General features: G+C 35.9%; 1 protein-coding gene across 4 annotated transcripts in view; it reads right to left on the bottom strand.

Moving 5' to 3' along the window:
- The window catches only part of GRM8 (glutamate metabotropic receptor 8), a 682,520-nt gene that overhangs the window by 76,645 nt on the left and 589,171 nt on the right, over positions 1-16,704 (bottom strand). The gene's annotated exons all lie outside the window — the stretch shown is intronic.

Genomic DNA, 16,704 nt, shown 5'->3' with positions numbered 1-16,704 from the left:
TAAATGATTGGGGCCAATAAATCATTCAGATCATCAACTTGATGAGTATCATTAGTTTCCATTTACCTCCTCAATGTTGACCAATCTGACATTCAGAGAAAGATTTATTGGCCCAAACAGTTTTAAAGCTAAAAAAAAAGAGCCACATGGAAAGATGTTTTAGAGAGAGCTAATCATAGGTATAAATGCCAGAATTCCTCAAACACTGGCTTAGGATATAAACATATATATATATATATATATATATATATATATATATATATATATATATATATATATATATAAATGGGGATCCAAGTCTTTATGCCATATTTTCGGAAATTCAAATCACACTGTGTCAATTTTGAAAGGAAATGGCAAAACTAGCAACTTTAATCTCTGCCACTCCTCGTGTGTTTATGGTGATAACTTTTTTAATGTTCTTTTGCCTCTGTTTAAGCTTGAAATACATTTTTGTCCCAGCATTTCACAGTGTGAAACAGACCACGCTGAATGAGATAGCTGGATAGCAATGTTTCCCATTGAACAGGAGTAGTCATATAGGTGCCTTAAAGCAGTGAAATTGGTACAAATGAGGGAAGGCCCCCTATTGTGCTTAGTTTCTGCTTCAGGCCAGAAACTTGCACTTTGGATTGTATCACAGAATACCACTATTAAAATTAAAATGCTCTTTTTAGGTGATTCTGCCAATCACTGGCCTCTTACCTTGAATTTGTTTACTAGAAGGGGGTTTCCCACACCACCAAGCAATTCTCGGACACCAGCTGAGTGTCACACAAGTCAGCTTAATTCTGACACTGTCTACCGGGAAATAGCATCAGATGCCACAGATTAAGGGCTCAGTCCTACAATACAGTACTCGTCCCCACTACGGATGTTAGTCGTAAGTCCAGGTTGTCACCTGTGATTCTGACCGGTAGGCTACAGGTTGGAGGCTCCAACAACTCCCACCTTGAGTTCTCTCAATTTGCTAAAGTGGCTCACAGAACTCAGAGAAACATTTTACTCACTACATCACTGGTTTATTATAAAAGGATATAACTCAGGAACAGCCAGATGGAAGGAATGCATAGCATAACGCGTGGGGAAGGGCACGGAGCTTCCACGCTCTCTGAGTGCAACATTCTCCCCCAATCTCTACCTGTTCACCAGCCCAGAAGCTCTCCCAATCCTATCCTTTGGGGTTTTCGTGGAGACTTCCTTGCATGTTGATTAATGATTGATTAAATCATTGCCCATTGGCAATTGCTTCAACCTCTAGTTCCTCTCCCCTTCCTGAGATGTAGGGTGGGATTGTAAATTCCTGTTTTCCAATTCCTGGCAACCAGCCCCTATCCTTAGATTACCTAGGGGCTTTCCAAAAGTAGCCTCACTAACATAACAAAAGACACCTTTAATGCTCTTATCATAAAAAATTCCAAATGTTTTAGGAGCTCTGTGACAGGAATGGGATTGAATACCAAATATACATTTGTTACTAAAAACCACAATGTCACATGTACCTTATTATACACAGTAATTTTAGCAGAATGCTAATACAACAAAACTGGAAATTATGGATCACAGAAGACAACTTCTGAAAAACAGCTACTATAAAAGGTAAGCTCTCTGAAGAGAGTGATTTTTTTTTTTTCTCTGATATGAACAAACAGTGATTGGCACACAATTTACTCCCAAATATTTGTTGAATTTGTGAGGAAGTAATACGGGCAAAACAAAAGGGCTTCTTACTATAAAAACTCTAAGTCTTCTTTCCCTAGTGTTTTGGCTCCATAGTCTCTGGTTATAATCATTTTCCAAATCAGTTTCTTAATCATAAATAAAAGATTGTTTTTAACCTGAATCATAGAAATCTCCTACCCCCTGCTTTAGATAATTACCCTAAAGCTTGTGATTTATGTCTGTTGACTATGGTCATTGTATCACAGCGTTTTTTCCAGGACTAGCTCCCAGGTGAACAATAACTGAATGACCAGTTAAACCAGAAGAAAGGCCAGGCTCCATAAAGCTGAACAAATTTTTCATCAAGCAGTCATCCTGTGTCAATGGCTTTGAATCCTGCTTCTTGGGCCAAGACTTTTAACTCTATTAATTAAAATCTATCTTTCCTCATCTAGGGACTGTTGGGATACAAGTGATGCCCCACCATGACTTCCAGTACATCCTGACCACAGAGGTCAATGTGGTCCTCCAGGCAGATTTCGAGACGCCGTCCCCTCATCTGAGGTCAGATAGGGCGAGAGCCCGTGAATCCCCACTAGGCAGGGACAACATCCCTGCTTCTAGCAGGAAGCAGATACAGAAGAGGAGATCTCCTGCCCCTCAACTTCCCGTAGAGACTTATGCGGATCACATCTCTCAAGGGGACATAAGGCAGGCAGTTAGAGACAAGAATTGGGTCGCCAAGACGCCTGGATACGTCAGGTAACATTCCTACACATCCAACATAGTCTACGGGAAATGACCGCCCAAAAGACCTCCCCTCTTTCGCCAAACGTGCCCTTGTTTACATAACCATTAGCTATGGTATCAATCAAGTAGCCCCACAGTTAGAGAGGAGTAGCCTATTCTAACAGAGAAGGACATAAAAACTCCAAATCCTCACTAATCAGAGCCTTTTGAGCCTTGCTTTTGTTCCGGAGCCCGCTCCAAACCCTTTGGAGTGTACTTTCTCTTCTAATAATGAGCCCTTGAGCCTTTGAGCCCTTTGAGCCTTTTGAGCCACTCCTTTGTGCTCAGCCTGCTCCAAACTCTTTGGAGAGTACTATCTCTTCTAATAAACTTCTCTTTCACCACTTTACCTCTGGGTCTTGTTCAATTCTTTGCTCCAGCTGCCAAAAATCTGGACATTGCACTGAGGAGGGCCCATCCCTGGCAATGTACTGGCTAGGATTCCCAGTTTTCCTCCCTGAGGCCTGGGTTCGACCCCCGGTGTAGGAACCAAGCCCAGGCACCGCCCCGAGTAGGGCCTGCTCTCCAGTAACAGAAGGAAGGATGGGGAGGCCACCCAAGCAGAGCCCTGAGGAATAAGAAGCCAACTTGAAAGTACTGGGATATGGAAATAGAGGGTTGCTCAAAGATCCACAGCAATGAGAGCTGAAGGAATGTTTATAAAATAACAAAACAAAACAAAACAAAAAAACACCCAGCTTATTTTCCTAAAATTAAATATACCTAGATCAGTCTGTAGCTCTATTAACAACCTCAGAGAAAAATTACCGTATTCTGAGGTAGTCTGGTTCCAAGATGGCCTCCAGTAACCTCACCTCCTGGAATTCCTGCATGCATGTAGCGCTCTCCTACCTTAAATAGGTCTAAGTAACGTAAATAATAATATATTCTGGAAATCCTTGTATGTGATTTCTGAGGCTAGGTCATAGAAGACATTTGCCTTTTGCCTTGCTCTCTCTCGGATCACTCACTCCATGAGATCTCTCAAGTCACTCTATGGAACCAGCACCAACTTGCCATGGGAGTGAGGAAGTCACCTAGGAAGTGGAGTGTTTGAGTCCACTCAAGCCTTCAGATGACTGCAGCCCCAGCTTGACACCTCATGAGAGACTCCAAGTCAGAACAACCCAGCTAAGCTGCTCCTGAATTTCTGATCTACAGAAACTGTGTGAGATTAAAAAAAAAAAAAAAAAAAAAAAAAGATGTTTCATTGTTGTAAGTGGCTAAATTTTAGAGTTATTTGTTATGCAGCAATAGAAAACTAACAGAGCACAAATTGAGCTTAGCCACTCTGCAACCACCTCCAGTGTAGTCATCTATTGAGAATGTACCAAGAAGGCACACCCAATAACGGCTATCATATACCAAAATAATACCCCAAAGTGTTGAGTGTCAGCAGTATCTTTTTATCACTCTTAAGGTCGTCTCTCCTTTGGGACTATGTGACTGAGATTATTCTCATGAACAGATCTATTACTTAAGAATGTTTTCTTCTCTTGAATGTGAAGTCATTGGTGAAGGGCAGAGAATTAAAGTCCCCAAACTCAATATTTGCAGAAAGCTGTCAAATCTCACCAAAGTGGAGTAGAGAATTCATGCGTGTTTAATTTCAAGCATCCTCCCTAGAGAAAGGAGATGCTACTTGATGTGTCAGGAGGGCATTCAAGACTATTAGCTCTACCCTGTCTGTTCACCAAAAAGGAAAAACAATCTATGATAACCCTGCTAATTTTCTATTAGGTTTTCATGATTTAGAAAGTTATTATATTTACTTATAGGAGTCCATTAGGAAAGAAAAAAAAGGTTAAATTGGAAGCATATGGTGGCTTCCCTCAAAAACACTGAAGAAAATGGAATGCTATACTGAGTAGCTAAAGTATTGATTTTATACCATAATGGACTCTTATAAGATAATGAAATACTTTTTACGAAGGTTATGTTTCAAAGCTAATTACTATTGTAAAACCAAAATTGCATTTTGTTTGGGGCTTATGTAGATTTATGTTACTGTTAAAAAAAAAAGGCAGCAAAAAAAAAATCTCAAAAACATTAAACTTCAAGTATGATAGAGATCTTAAAAGTCAACTTATCTAAACACATGTCTAATTCTTTAATTCTCAATACACTTTATTTTCCAGAAGGAAATAACACTTGTTAACAAAAAAAAGGTATACTTACACCAGATAAGCCTTATTACATAGGATAAATATTCATCATTATAAGCTAAATACTAAATTTTCCTTGAATAGTGTGTATTGAACCAAAGGAAAAATGTTTTTTAGAAATAAAAAATAAAATTATAAGATAATGGAAAATAACACAATTTTTTAATAGTTGTGAATTTTAAGTAAAAAACAATTTAGTCAAGTAATACATGTGGGTTTTTTAACATGGAGGAACATTAAGTATGTTTTTAGTAAATATGTTAAATATACATGCTAGATATACCCGACTCCATTTTTATTAAGGAATCTATGCGTAACTATACTATATTTTGTTGAAGTATGGGAACTAACCAATATCTACCTCAAAGAAGGACAAATAGCAAATGCTGGAATCAGGATCTTGTCAATACATTAATATTTGAGAAATAATTTCTTTTACATATGAGTATGTTGCTAATACTACTTGAATGTAAATTAAAGTGCCTAATTTTCACAACTGTGCTACAAAGCATAATCAAGGATCATTCAACACTTTTGCATGGCTATATGAACAAATTATACCATCTTTCATAATGTATATAAATAGAAGTCTTATCCATACTTTTTTTCTTTTTTCTTTTTTAAATTTCATTGTGGGAAATGTCAAACGTGTATAAAAGTAGAGAAAATAATACAGTGAACCCCCATGTACCCAGCATCCCTGTCAACATTTATCAATTTATAACTGATCTTGTTTCATCTCTTTTGATACTATTCTGAAGAACGTTGCAGACATCATGTAATTTATCCATACATAGATCAGTTTGTATGTCTAAAGAAAAGTACTCATAATTAAAATTTGAACGATACTTTTATGATCCCATCAAACATTTAAAATCTATCTTCTTAGCCTTCGACATTACTCTGATTGGGACGTTTTGTGTCTAAAATACATGAATGAATGTCTAACAAATGGATGAATGTTATACCCACAGATCTTCCAGGGGCAAAACCATAGCCCATTCCTGTCTTGACAATGTTCATTGACAATGATTCACTCAGTACATTTCATAGAATGTGAGCCATCAGCTGGATGGTTTCTGCTGTTAAATTGTGGTATTACTGCAGACACACATACCAACAATCGCAAAAACAAAACTCTCAGAGTATGCTTACATTCTTCAATCTTTAATCTTTCCAGATCTATCTAACTAGAGTAATGCTTCATAAATTCTTTAAATAGATATTATTTTTATAGAATAATTTTCTTCTGTGTAGTTTTAATAACTCCAGGAGAAAGGACTACAAGTGTGGTAAACACATAATGCAATATATAGATGATGTATTATAGAACTGTACACTTGAAACCTATGTAGTTTTGTTGACCATTGTCACCCCAATAAATTTTAATTTAAAAAAAAAAAGGACTACAAGAATATTTCCCAATTAAAGGCCCCGTTATATTTACTCATTTCCATTGTTCATTAAAAAATTCTCACTCAATATAATACCTTATTACAGTGTTTCCCCCACATATTAATGTAATTCATTAACATGATTACTATACGTGTGGGAAAATTTTAAATATAATACTTACAGATAATTGATAGCTAGTCATACCATTCTTAATTAGTTCTTTTCATCTTGCTCTATAAATAAGCATAGTATTAATAATTATTTTGGTGACTAGTTTGCCACCCCAGTATTCAAAACCCAACTCTTCATCTGACTTATGTAATGGCACATTGCATATGCAACCATTTATAGTGAAACTGGTATCTTTTATAAAGCTTTACTCATTTATTTCCATAGAATCAATAGGCTTACCAAATGCACTTAATTAACATAAGTATTTAAAATGTCAAAATTTGGTATCATATTTTGTGAATCCTGTGATTCCCATGTGAATGAGTACATGCTGTCCAGTTAGTTTGATAATGCAACTCAAAATAAAGTCTCTCAATAAATATATTCATGTACTCAATATATTTATATATAAAAATGTATTCGTATGTGAATGGATATGCTTTTTTTACATTCATGCATTCCCTTTGGGTTACACACAGCGTTCTACTCTTATTGCACCAATTTAAAATTTGTTTTTCTCTGGACAGTGAGAACCAAGTCTGTTTCTCTACTGTGGCATCCTAGAAGCTAACGTGGCAACTAACCCTTAATAGCCATCGATAAATTTCATTTAATGAATGAAGGAATGAATGAACAAATGAAGAAGTGATGCAGGGGCATATAAGAGAATGACTTCATTGAACAGGGGCATATAAGAGAATGACTGGTTTTGAAAGGTAGATCATTACTTGTTTCCCTCTGGGACCTATTGAGCTCAAAGTTCCAGTGAGGCTTCCAAGCCGAGATGCTCACCAACCCCAGGAACACATGAGATGTGTTCATGAGTCAGATTTGCCAGAGGTCAAGTTTTCAAAGGCACAGTCATAGGCAAGGCAGCTGAGACCATGGATATTTATTAGAGAATTCTCAGCCCACAGAAACGATGGTAAGTGTGAAGGGAAGACGGCACAAATGGAGGCCTGGAAAGAGCAAAATTTAAGGAGTAAACCCAGGAAGGTTGGTAAAGGAGGATGAAAAAACACGACCGATGGAAATTAGGGAAGAATCACGTCCTAGGTCCAGGAAGCCAAATAGATCATCTCAGGGATGAGTGAGTGGTCAGTTATGCCCAAAGACACAGTCAGATTTCATAAGGATGGGATTTGAAAACTGAGCGTCTCAGGCTGCCTACTTGAGAGAAAAATTTCGCCGCTCTATGAAGTCTTCTCTGATCTGACCTACACCAGTCACGGAGGTGTGTTCCTCCCCTGGATTTCATTAAGTTTCATTGCGTATGTTATAATTATAACTCTTTGGGATTATATTGTGATTATCTATTCATGTGCCCATTTCCCCACCAGACTGAGAGAGCAGTAATCTTAGGGAAGATATTTTTACCTGCTATTACTTCAATTAAGACCCAGGATTCAGTAGGAATTCAATGTTTGACAAATACATAAATTGATTCACAAACAGAATGTGTGGTAAACACATGTACGACTACTCAAGATTTACAGCTACCCTTTATTTAGTGTTTTGAGTAGGCATGGTGTTCAGCAGTGGGCAAATGTGAGTAGTAACTTTATTTCTTAAACCTGTGTGGTCTTTAGATTATTTCATCCATACCTTCAGGGAAACTACTTTTGCGGAAACTATGCTCCCTGACGCATACCTCCCAGGGATGTTGGAAATATCTAACAAGTTAATATCTATGAAGTGTTTGGTGAATAGAAAATATAAAAGACAGGCAGAGTGCGAGGCAGATACCCATTTTCTAACTATAATTAAATACAGCTTCTCTGTCCAAAAATTACGTGAGCAGCAATAAGCAAAAAGTCACCATCTCTGGATTTCATCCAGATCTGCTATTTCTTGCTTTTGTTTTCCAGTCTCAGCTCTTAATGTCAGTGCCTGGTAATTAGCATATGAGATGCCCCATCTTTCACCCCAGCTCTACATCGAGAAAGCCATCCAGGCAAGAGCCTTCTGCCTTTGACTCTGAGGTTGGAGAGGGTGACATCTGTGAGTGTGGATGTTGGGATATATGTTGTGAGATGGTGGTTTCAGGGAAGAGTATACGAAGTCAGACCTATAATAGTTTGGGTAAACAGGACGCACCAACCCTATGACAGAGCTTTGCCACAACACCGTGCAGATGCACATATCCAGGGAGTGTGTGGTATTTGTAGCAATAGTGTTGAAGAAGAATAATTTTTTTTCTTAATTTTGAAATTGTGATAAAAATTCTAACTTGAATGCTTTCAAGAGTAGTCATTTTTAATCAGAAGCCATTGAGCTACAATTGTGCTATTATGTTCATGATTATATTCTAGATGACCAAAATTAGAGTTTCAAATAATTTCCTTAGATAAATTTTTTTTCACTTAGGATTAATTCATCTGAATGTTTACTATAAAAAATGACTATTTTAACATCTCAAGATACGGTATGTTAGATCTTTTCTGAATATTATTTAAAGACATTTATATTTTTAGTTTAAATGTTAAGCTAAATCTTAAAATACGACTTAGATGTCATATAAGAATAGCTACATTAAATACATTGTGCCAATACTTTGTGATGACTAAATTCAATTGAGGAAATTTTTCATTGCTAATAATAAGTAGAAATAAATAATACGAACATCAGCTTAGGACTAGTATGGACATTTGAAATTATTTTATATTTATATAGTTTCAGGTGTAGAGCATAGTGATTAAACATTTACATTTTTTAAAAGTGATCCTCTGATTAGTCTAGTACTCATTTGGCATTATACTTAGTTATTACTTTATTATTGACTCTATTCCCTATGCTGTATTTCACATCCTTGTGGCTATATTGTAACGACCAATTTGTACTTCTTAATCCCTTCACCTTTTTCACCCAGCCCCACAACATCTCTGCCATGTATCAATTTGTTCTCTGTGTTTATGAATTTGTTTCTGTTTTGTTTACTCATTTACCTTGTTCTTCAGATTTTGCATATAAGCGAGATTACATGGTATTTGTCTTTCTCAGTCTGACTTATTTCACTTAGCATAATACCCTCTAGGTTCATCCATGTTGTCACCAATGGTAAAATTTCATTGCTGTTTTTTTTTCTTTTTGGCTGAGTAATATTCCATTGTATACATGTACCACCTCTTCTTTATCCAATCAAGTATTCCTTTTAATTATACATATTTCTTATGTTTCCTGCACTAAGTTGCTTATTAACGCATGCAGAAACTAAGATAATTCATTATGAAACAGTTTGTGATATTTTAAACAACATAATAGATGTTCAGTGCAAAACACTTCTCCATTTTGATCTTAGTCCATATCACTCAATGTGCATTCAACTCAATCTATACAAAGTTACTGGAAGTAAATGCCTATAGAATGTGACAAGGTAGACAAAAGGGTTTGGGAAGAATATGCTCAGTGGTTAAGAACTTTAAGAAATAAAAAAAAATTGCTAAGCAAACAAAACATATAAAATGATGATGATGATGATGAAGATAGCTAACATTTATGGAGGGCACACTATATGTCAGAATTGTCCTAAAGTAACGAGCATTAAATGCTTTTAACAACCCTGTGAATTAGGTATAACCCAGAATGGGAATAATAATATAAACGACCTTGATCATTGAAGTGTGTGAAAAATTGACCAAAATTATGAGTAAACCTAGTTATAAAACTGATATAGCTATCAACAATAGTTTAAAAAGATACATAATGTAAACCAAAAAATATAATTACAATCATCTGGATCCCAAACCCCCAGGTATCAATGAAAATATAACTTGCATATGCTTTTATGGGCAGCAAAGCAAATGATGACCAAAAAAAATTAGAAAAATGATAAATTGACAAGTTCTACAGCTCAGAGAAATGTCCTTAAAAATGGATCATGAAGAAATTTTAATATATTAAAATTAAACAAAATGACCTATTTAGACCATATTTTCTTATGATAGTTTCTAGTAAAACTAGAAATAAATAAATTAATGTTATATACATAAATGCAACCACTTAGAAATTAAACAATAATTCTCTTAAAAAAGTCAATTAGGGCCAGTTAGAAATAAAAGATAATAAGAACACTGCATATAGTGTTCTGTACTTAAAACAAACAAACAAAAAATCTATTTTTTCAAGGCTTTTATTATAAAATAAGAAATAAAAATAAATGAACTTAGTATTCCACTCTAGAAACTCGGCAGAAAAAAACAGCATAAAGCTAATAAAAGTAGAGGGAAGAATGAATAAGAATAAAAACATACATTAAAGAGTTAGAGGACAGAATAATGGTGAATTAATTAAAAACAACATCCAAGAACAGTTTTTGTGGCATAGCCAACACAATTGACAGAGAGTTGACAAGTCTAACTTGTAGAGAAAAAAATATGTAAAATGCAAAACTACAAAATTCCTAGAACGGATAAATTAGGCTTCGTGAAAATTTAAAAATTCTGCTCCATGAAAGATAATGTCAATAGAATGAGCGACAGACTGGGAGGAAATATTTGCAAAATAGTATCGCCACTTTCGGAACAGAGTCATGGGGTGTCTTACAAACCTAACATATTTTTAACATATGATCCAGCAATTGCACTGCCTGGTATTTACCCAAAAGAGTTGGAAATTTATGTCCATACAGAAACCTACACAAGGATGTTTATAGCATTTTTTTTTTATAATTGCCATAATTCAGAAGCAACCAAGATGTCCTTAAGTAGGTAAATGGATAAATAAACTGTGGTACATCAGACAATGAAATATTGTTTGGTGTGAAAAAGAAATGAGCTGTGAAAAGACATGGAGGGACCTTAAATGCATATTACTAAGTGAAAGAAAGAAATATGAAAAGGCTACATACTGTATGAGTCCAACTATATGACATTCTGGAAAAGGCAAAACTATGGAGACAGTAAAATGATCAATGGTTACCCGAGTTTGGGCAGGGGTTGGGAGAAGGGGTGAATAGACACAACACAGAAGACTTTTAAGGCAGTGAAAATACTCTATATGATATTACAATGGTAGATACATGACATATATCTGCGCAAACTCAGAATGCATAGCACCAAGAGTGAACTCTAAGGTAAACTGTGGACTTTGGGTGATTATGACGTGTCAAAGTAGGTTCATCAATGACAACAAGTGTTCCACTCCAGTGGGGGGTTTTGATACTGGTAGAGACTATGCACGTATTGGGTTAGGGGGTATGTGGGGACGCTCTGTGTCTACCTCTCAATATGCTATGAACCTAAAATCGCTCTTAAAAAAATCTTTACAAAAAAACCTATTTTTCTTTAAGCAGGACTTCAAATGCCTCCGCTGCTCACTTGAACCAGAAGCGGCCCATCCCTCCTCTCACTGCATGTAATTTTGTTTATCTTTTTGTGCATTTTGTGTATTCATGCAACAGTGTATTGTATTTTATGATATTACATAAATGTTTATGTTTATGATAATTTCATCATGCTCCTATATTTTAGTTATTTTATTAGCTTTTAATCTCCTTTAAGTCAGGGATCTAGCTATATAAATATGCCTTATACTTTGGATTCATTTTACATTACTTAACCTATCTTTCCACAAAAAACAGGTGCTAATGATATTTTTAATGTACAATCTTAAAATAATGTAATCTAACTCCCAATTTTTATAGCCATTCGAAAACAAAAGTGTAAATTTAATAAAGCAAATTTGCTTTGCACATCAATACTCCAAAATCCAAGTCTATACACTTTTTCTTCATCATACATGCTTTCCAGCCTTGACTGTTCAGTTAACCTCACTCTGAAATGTAACAGAAAATGTATAATGACCTTTCTGAGCACTTCCTTTATGTCATGTATTGTTTAAAGCATTTTAGCTGATTGCATGCATTTAAAATGTTTATATATGTTGTTGGTTTGGTTTACATTTAAACATGAAAATGTATCTATTTTTTATGTCATTATAATTTTCTAGTTTTTCATAACAAAATCATCCCACATAGCTTAAAAGCTATATTTTACTTGGGCATTCTGAAAATTTCCATCTTTAAGTCAACATTAGCATTTAAAATCAGATCAGGATTCAAATCCCTGCATTCTAACTTACTAAATATATTTCTCTGAGCCTCATTTTCTCCATCTGTGAAAACAGGTCAGTAATACCTGACTTCAAATGACTTTTTGGGGATGGAATGATGAGTCCACACTTACGTGCTAGAACCAGGTAAGTCTAACAGGCACAGGAAGCACCATCATAACCACCATCAACCATCCCCACCCCTCCAAGAATCTGCTTGCTCTGCCCGTCATTGTCACTGCTGGTATTCCTCTTCCCAAAATATGTGCGACATCTTCCCTACTTCCTACTCGAATCAAAAAGCAGACTCTACCCCTTCCTCCTCACTGAGTACTTCAGTATACCAGGTGTCCTCTTGCCAGCCCACCTGAGATGTTACTGGGACCTGCACCAAGCAAGGATCAGGGGCCCAGGCGAGAGGTCACCTTTCCTCATGATCCCAACTGACGACTGGGTCCAGGGTTGACGAAGGACTCCAGTTACAGTGATCACATCACCTTGAGAGCTGTGAGGTGGACACCTTATTTTTGTTCATTTGATTTCTTTTTTAAGAGTGCAGTGTTGTAGAGTTCAGAAGGATTTTTATTTCCTTGATTAACACGATTTTCCAGGTTGCTGCACCCAGGACATAGCAGTGGCCTTAAATGTTTTTGTTTCTACTCCCACTCCCAGAAACCCAAGCAGATGGGGATGGTTTGGCTGCGCCCCGCCCAGCCGAATCAGACACCACCATTATAAGGAAACTCCATCAGAAATTCACTATTAGGGTTAGGGTTAAATATACTACTTTCTATTCCCTGCTCCAAAATAACTATAATGAACAACAGATAAATTATTTGGAAACAAACAAACAAACAAACAAACATTGACTATTCCATTCTGTGTATAAAATTTACTCCAGAAATGTACAGCTTTGGTATATCATTGCTACAGTCTCATTACTGTATGATTGACATATTCTGTGTGCTCTTTTCTTTTTGGTGACGTTAATTAAATAAGCACAATGATACTTGTACTTAACATCAAATGGCTTTTATTATTCAGAGATTCTGAATACCTATTAAGTTGGTAAGGCAACTCTAAAAATATCTTTTTTGTCATTTCAAAAATGGGTATAGAATATTAAAATACCAGCTTTGTTACTTTGTATTCCCTGACACAATATTTTGTTTGACCAAAAGCAATTCTGAAAAGTGAATTTATCATATGAATGAATGAGTCTTGATGCAATACTTTGCTCTCACGTGCATCAGAATGTGCCTCTATGTCCCAGAGATGGCATGAACACATCCAGTCCAGCCTAGTCATCTGAACTCAGACTCAGGCATTAGGCTCCTAGGGTTTACCCGGTCATATAGACTACAGTATGATATATGATTCCATTGTGTTCCAGCACACAACTGTGTTTTACTATCTCCAGAGGTTTGTTAGGTGATAATGTTAGTAAAAATTGCACACATGTAACTATTGATTTAGCTGGAAAGCAAATCAATGACAGTTTATCAATCAAAATATAAGAGTCCACATAAACTTGAGATAAAAGCTGAATGCATTCTGGATTGCCAGTGGCAGGGCACTTAGTTTCATTAGCCACCAAACCACAGATGACGTGAAATAGGCATTACCTCCCTGCTTCCAAATCTCATAGTATTCTCTTGTTATTGATTTTTTTTCCAATTTCAAAGCCTATCTTCTGCATGCACATATAATAATTTATCAATGTTTTATATTTCTAGAAGCATGCTATATATCAAATCTTCTTTCAAATAAATAAGATTTAAAATGAGTTGAATTAGATAGAGCTTTCTAAAAATGGCTAAGTTTTTGCTTTCAGTTATGATAAATAGAGAGTTGCATTCCTGTAACCAGTAAGTATATGAGTGCAGACATAAGAATATTAAAACTTTCTGAATAAAAATAAAAAAAAATGTAAAGTTAAGTTTCAGAGACACCACCAAAAATAAATGACACAAAAGTGTGGCGTGGGAGAAAAGAACAAGAAAAAAAACAAAGCACATGGGTACAATATAAGCAACAAATAGTTTACTGCTTTTATGAGGAAATAAGAATAGTAAGCATAGTTAAGTTATTGTGTAATTCTTTAGAAATAGTCTTTGGTTTCTTTTCTGATTTTTTTTCAGTCTTCCTCTTTATTGTCTTATTTTCTAAGGTACTATAATACATAACTTTGAATACTTAAGAACATCACATGGTTAATATGTGACATCCTCAAAGAATTCTCTTGGTCCTGTTGGAGGAATAATAGAATAAATGCAAGAAGAAAACATTACATTGGAACTTGAGATTCCATTTTGTGGCCATAGATGACTCATATTTATAGAGGGGCCTCATGGAACTGAAGAATATGTTGCCTATAACACAAAATAAATGCGGGGAGACAAGTTAGAATAAATTATGATCTGAAGACTCAAGGAAACACTTAAAAACAAATACAAAGAACACAAAATTATTTAGAATAGAAACACCAATAGACCAAAACAGATGCAATTTATCTTCTTAATAGATCTATGGGAAGCTTAACCTTGTCCATGTGAATAGAGCAGAGTAAGGTACAATTTGTAGCCTATTCCCACAACACTGTGCCAAGTTGCAGACAGGGTATCCACAGCAAGATGCGAAGAAGCAAAGTACACAAAGAATAAAGGGAGCTTCAGATGAATTGCTCAGGCCAAGAGCCTGTCTTCATCGCCTGGGTTAAGAACTAGGCAAAATCCAAGAGGGTCTGGCTAGATTTACCTGACTTCACTGTTACCAGTTTATATACTGCTGAAAAAGCTAGGAACCAGAATCCCTGCCTAGTCACACATAAACCACTCTGTAGGACGATAGCCATCAATGATTGGAAATGAACAAAAATACCAGCATTGACTGTACTTGCTACATTCCATATTCTATCAAGTGTTCAAATTATTGACTTATTAGTTTACCATTATAATTGTTTTTATAATTGTCACAATTTTGATGGATGGTTACATGAAGTGGAAGGCAAATAACTGATTCTCAGGGTCTCTGATATTTGACACTTTAGATCGTTAAATGAAGACCCTACTAGCATTTTGTTACTGCTGTTCAGTTTTTATAGTTTTGTTTTGTTTTTATGTCTGGTGTTTGTGTATTTATATAGCTGCAAATGCCCAGATACTTTAATCCTCCTGGAGTAAAATAAGGCTGGAATACAAATGTTCTCAGAAGGAACTCCACTAATACCACACTGGAGTTCTCTCTGCTTAGAATTTGGTAATGCCCATGAAAACAATTTGATTTGCTTCAAAAGGACATGCCAAGGAAAAGTCAGATCTCAGAATATTAAAATAAAGTACAGTGGCTCTGATTATAAAGCACCAAACACACCCAGTTGAAAATTGAACATACTCTCATCTTTGATATGCCAAAAAAAAAAAAAGAAAAAGAAAAAGAATCAGCTGGAGTTCTTTTTTACTCTTACTTCCCCAAATAATAAATTATTTGGGGGCTAGATACATATTTCCTTTTGTCTAAAGTTACTTAAATGGGAGACAAAACACTTTGTATCCTGGAAATAAAATTACTCATCCCAGCAGATGCATGTGTGAACAATTTCTGTTCTCCAAGTGAGGCAAGTGGTTAAAGACAAAGTTATTGTTTCCTGGTTTTCAGATTGGCACCTATATTGTAAAGCTTCAAAATGGGACTCAGGGATGACAATGCAGCTAGAATTACAGTGGAGAAGCAGAACTCCTTAAAAAAAATTTGCGTGCTTTTATAAATTTTAGTTAAAAACCTTTCCTCATTTTCAGAAGGAACCTCCAGTCGTGCAAACATCAATCATGGTTGAGACTTACAAAAAAAAAAAAAAAAAAGGAAGGAAGAAACATACAAAGACTCTAAATGTAAAGTGTTTTTTATTCTAAAAAGAGAGTTAGTTCCATAGCATTGTCCTTAGTTTCTTTCTCTAATCTGGTATACATGGAAAACTTCTTCATCAGTGTCTTTAGTTTTATTTAGAATCCATAAAGATACATGAAAAGGTATTATGAATATAACAATAAGTATTGTGTGGAAGGGAGGGGTTGGAAGACAGCATAAAGAAGAAATATATAGAAAAAGATAAAAGAGGGCCCTGTTCTTTCCCTGATAAATGAGCTGCCTGCGGGGTGGCTGCTTCCTAAAGAGATCAGGGATCTTCTGTGACATTCACTGGAGCACTGTGTCCTGACAGACTGGCAAGCACCGCAGAGCACAGCAATGCCTCACTGGTCATTTCTTCCTCACTAGGATGTTTTCGAGAAGAAAACTTTGAAATTAAGACAGAGCCAAGGAAGCTGCATTGGGGTGGGACTGGTTGGTGTTCAGGAGCCGGTGCGACAAGGACAGCAAATATACAGACAATAACCCTCACGTGTGACAAACCAGGCTCAGGTGCCCTGTTGCCACCTTAGAGAAGAGGCACTGGTGCTGAGACGCCCTTATATGC

Source organism: Rhinolophus ferrumequinum, chromosome 26 (genome assembly GCF_004115265.2).
Source record: "Rhinolophus ferrumequinum isolate MPI-CBG mRhiFer1 chromosome 26, mRhiFer1_v1.p, whole genome shotgun sequence".
Lineage (NCBI taxonomy): Eukaryota > Metazoa > Chordata > Mammalia > Chiroptera > Rhinolophidae > Rhinolophus > Rhinolophus ferrumequinum.
The sequence above is the reverse complement of the archived record's forward strand: the minus strand, read 5'-3'. Positions and strand labels throughout refer to the sequence as shown.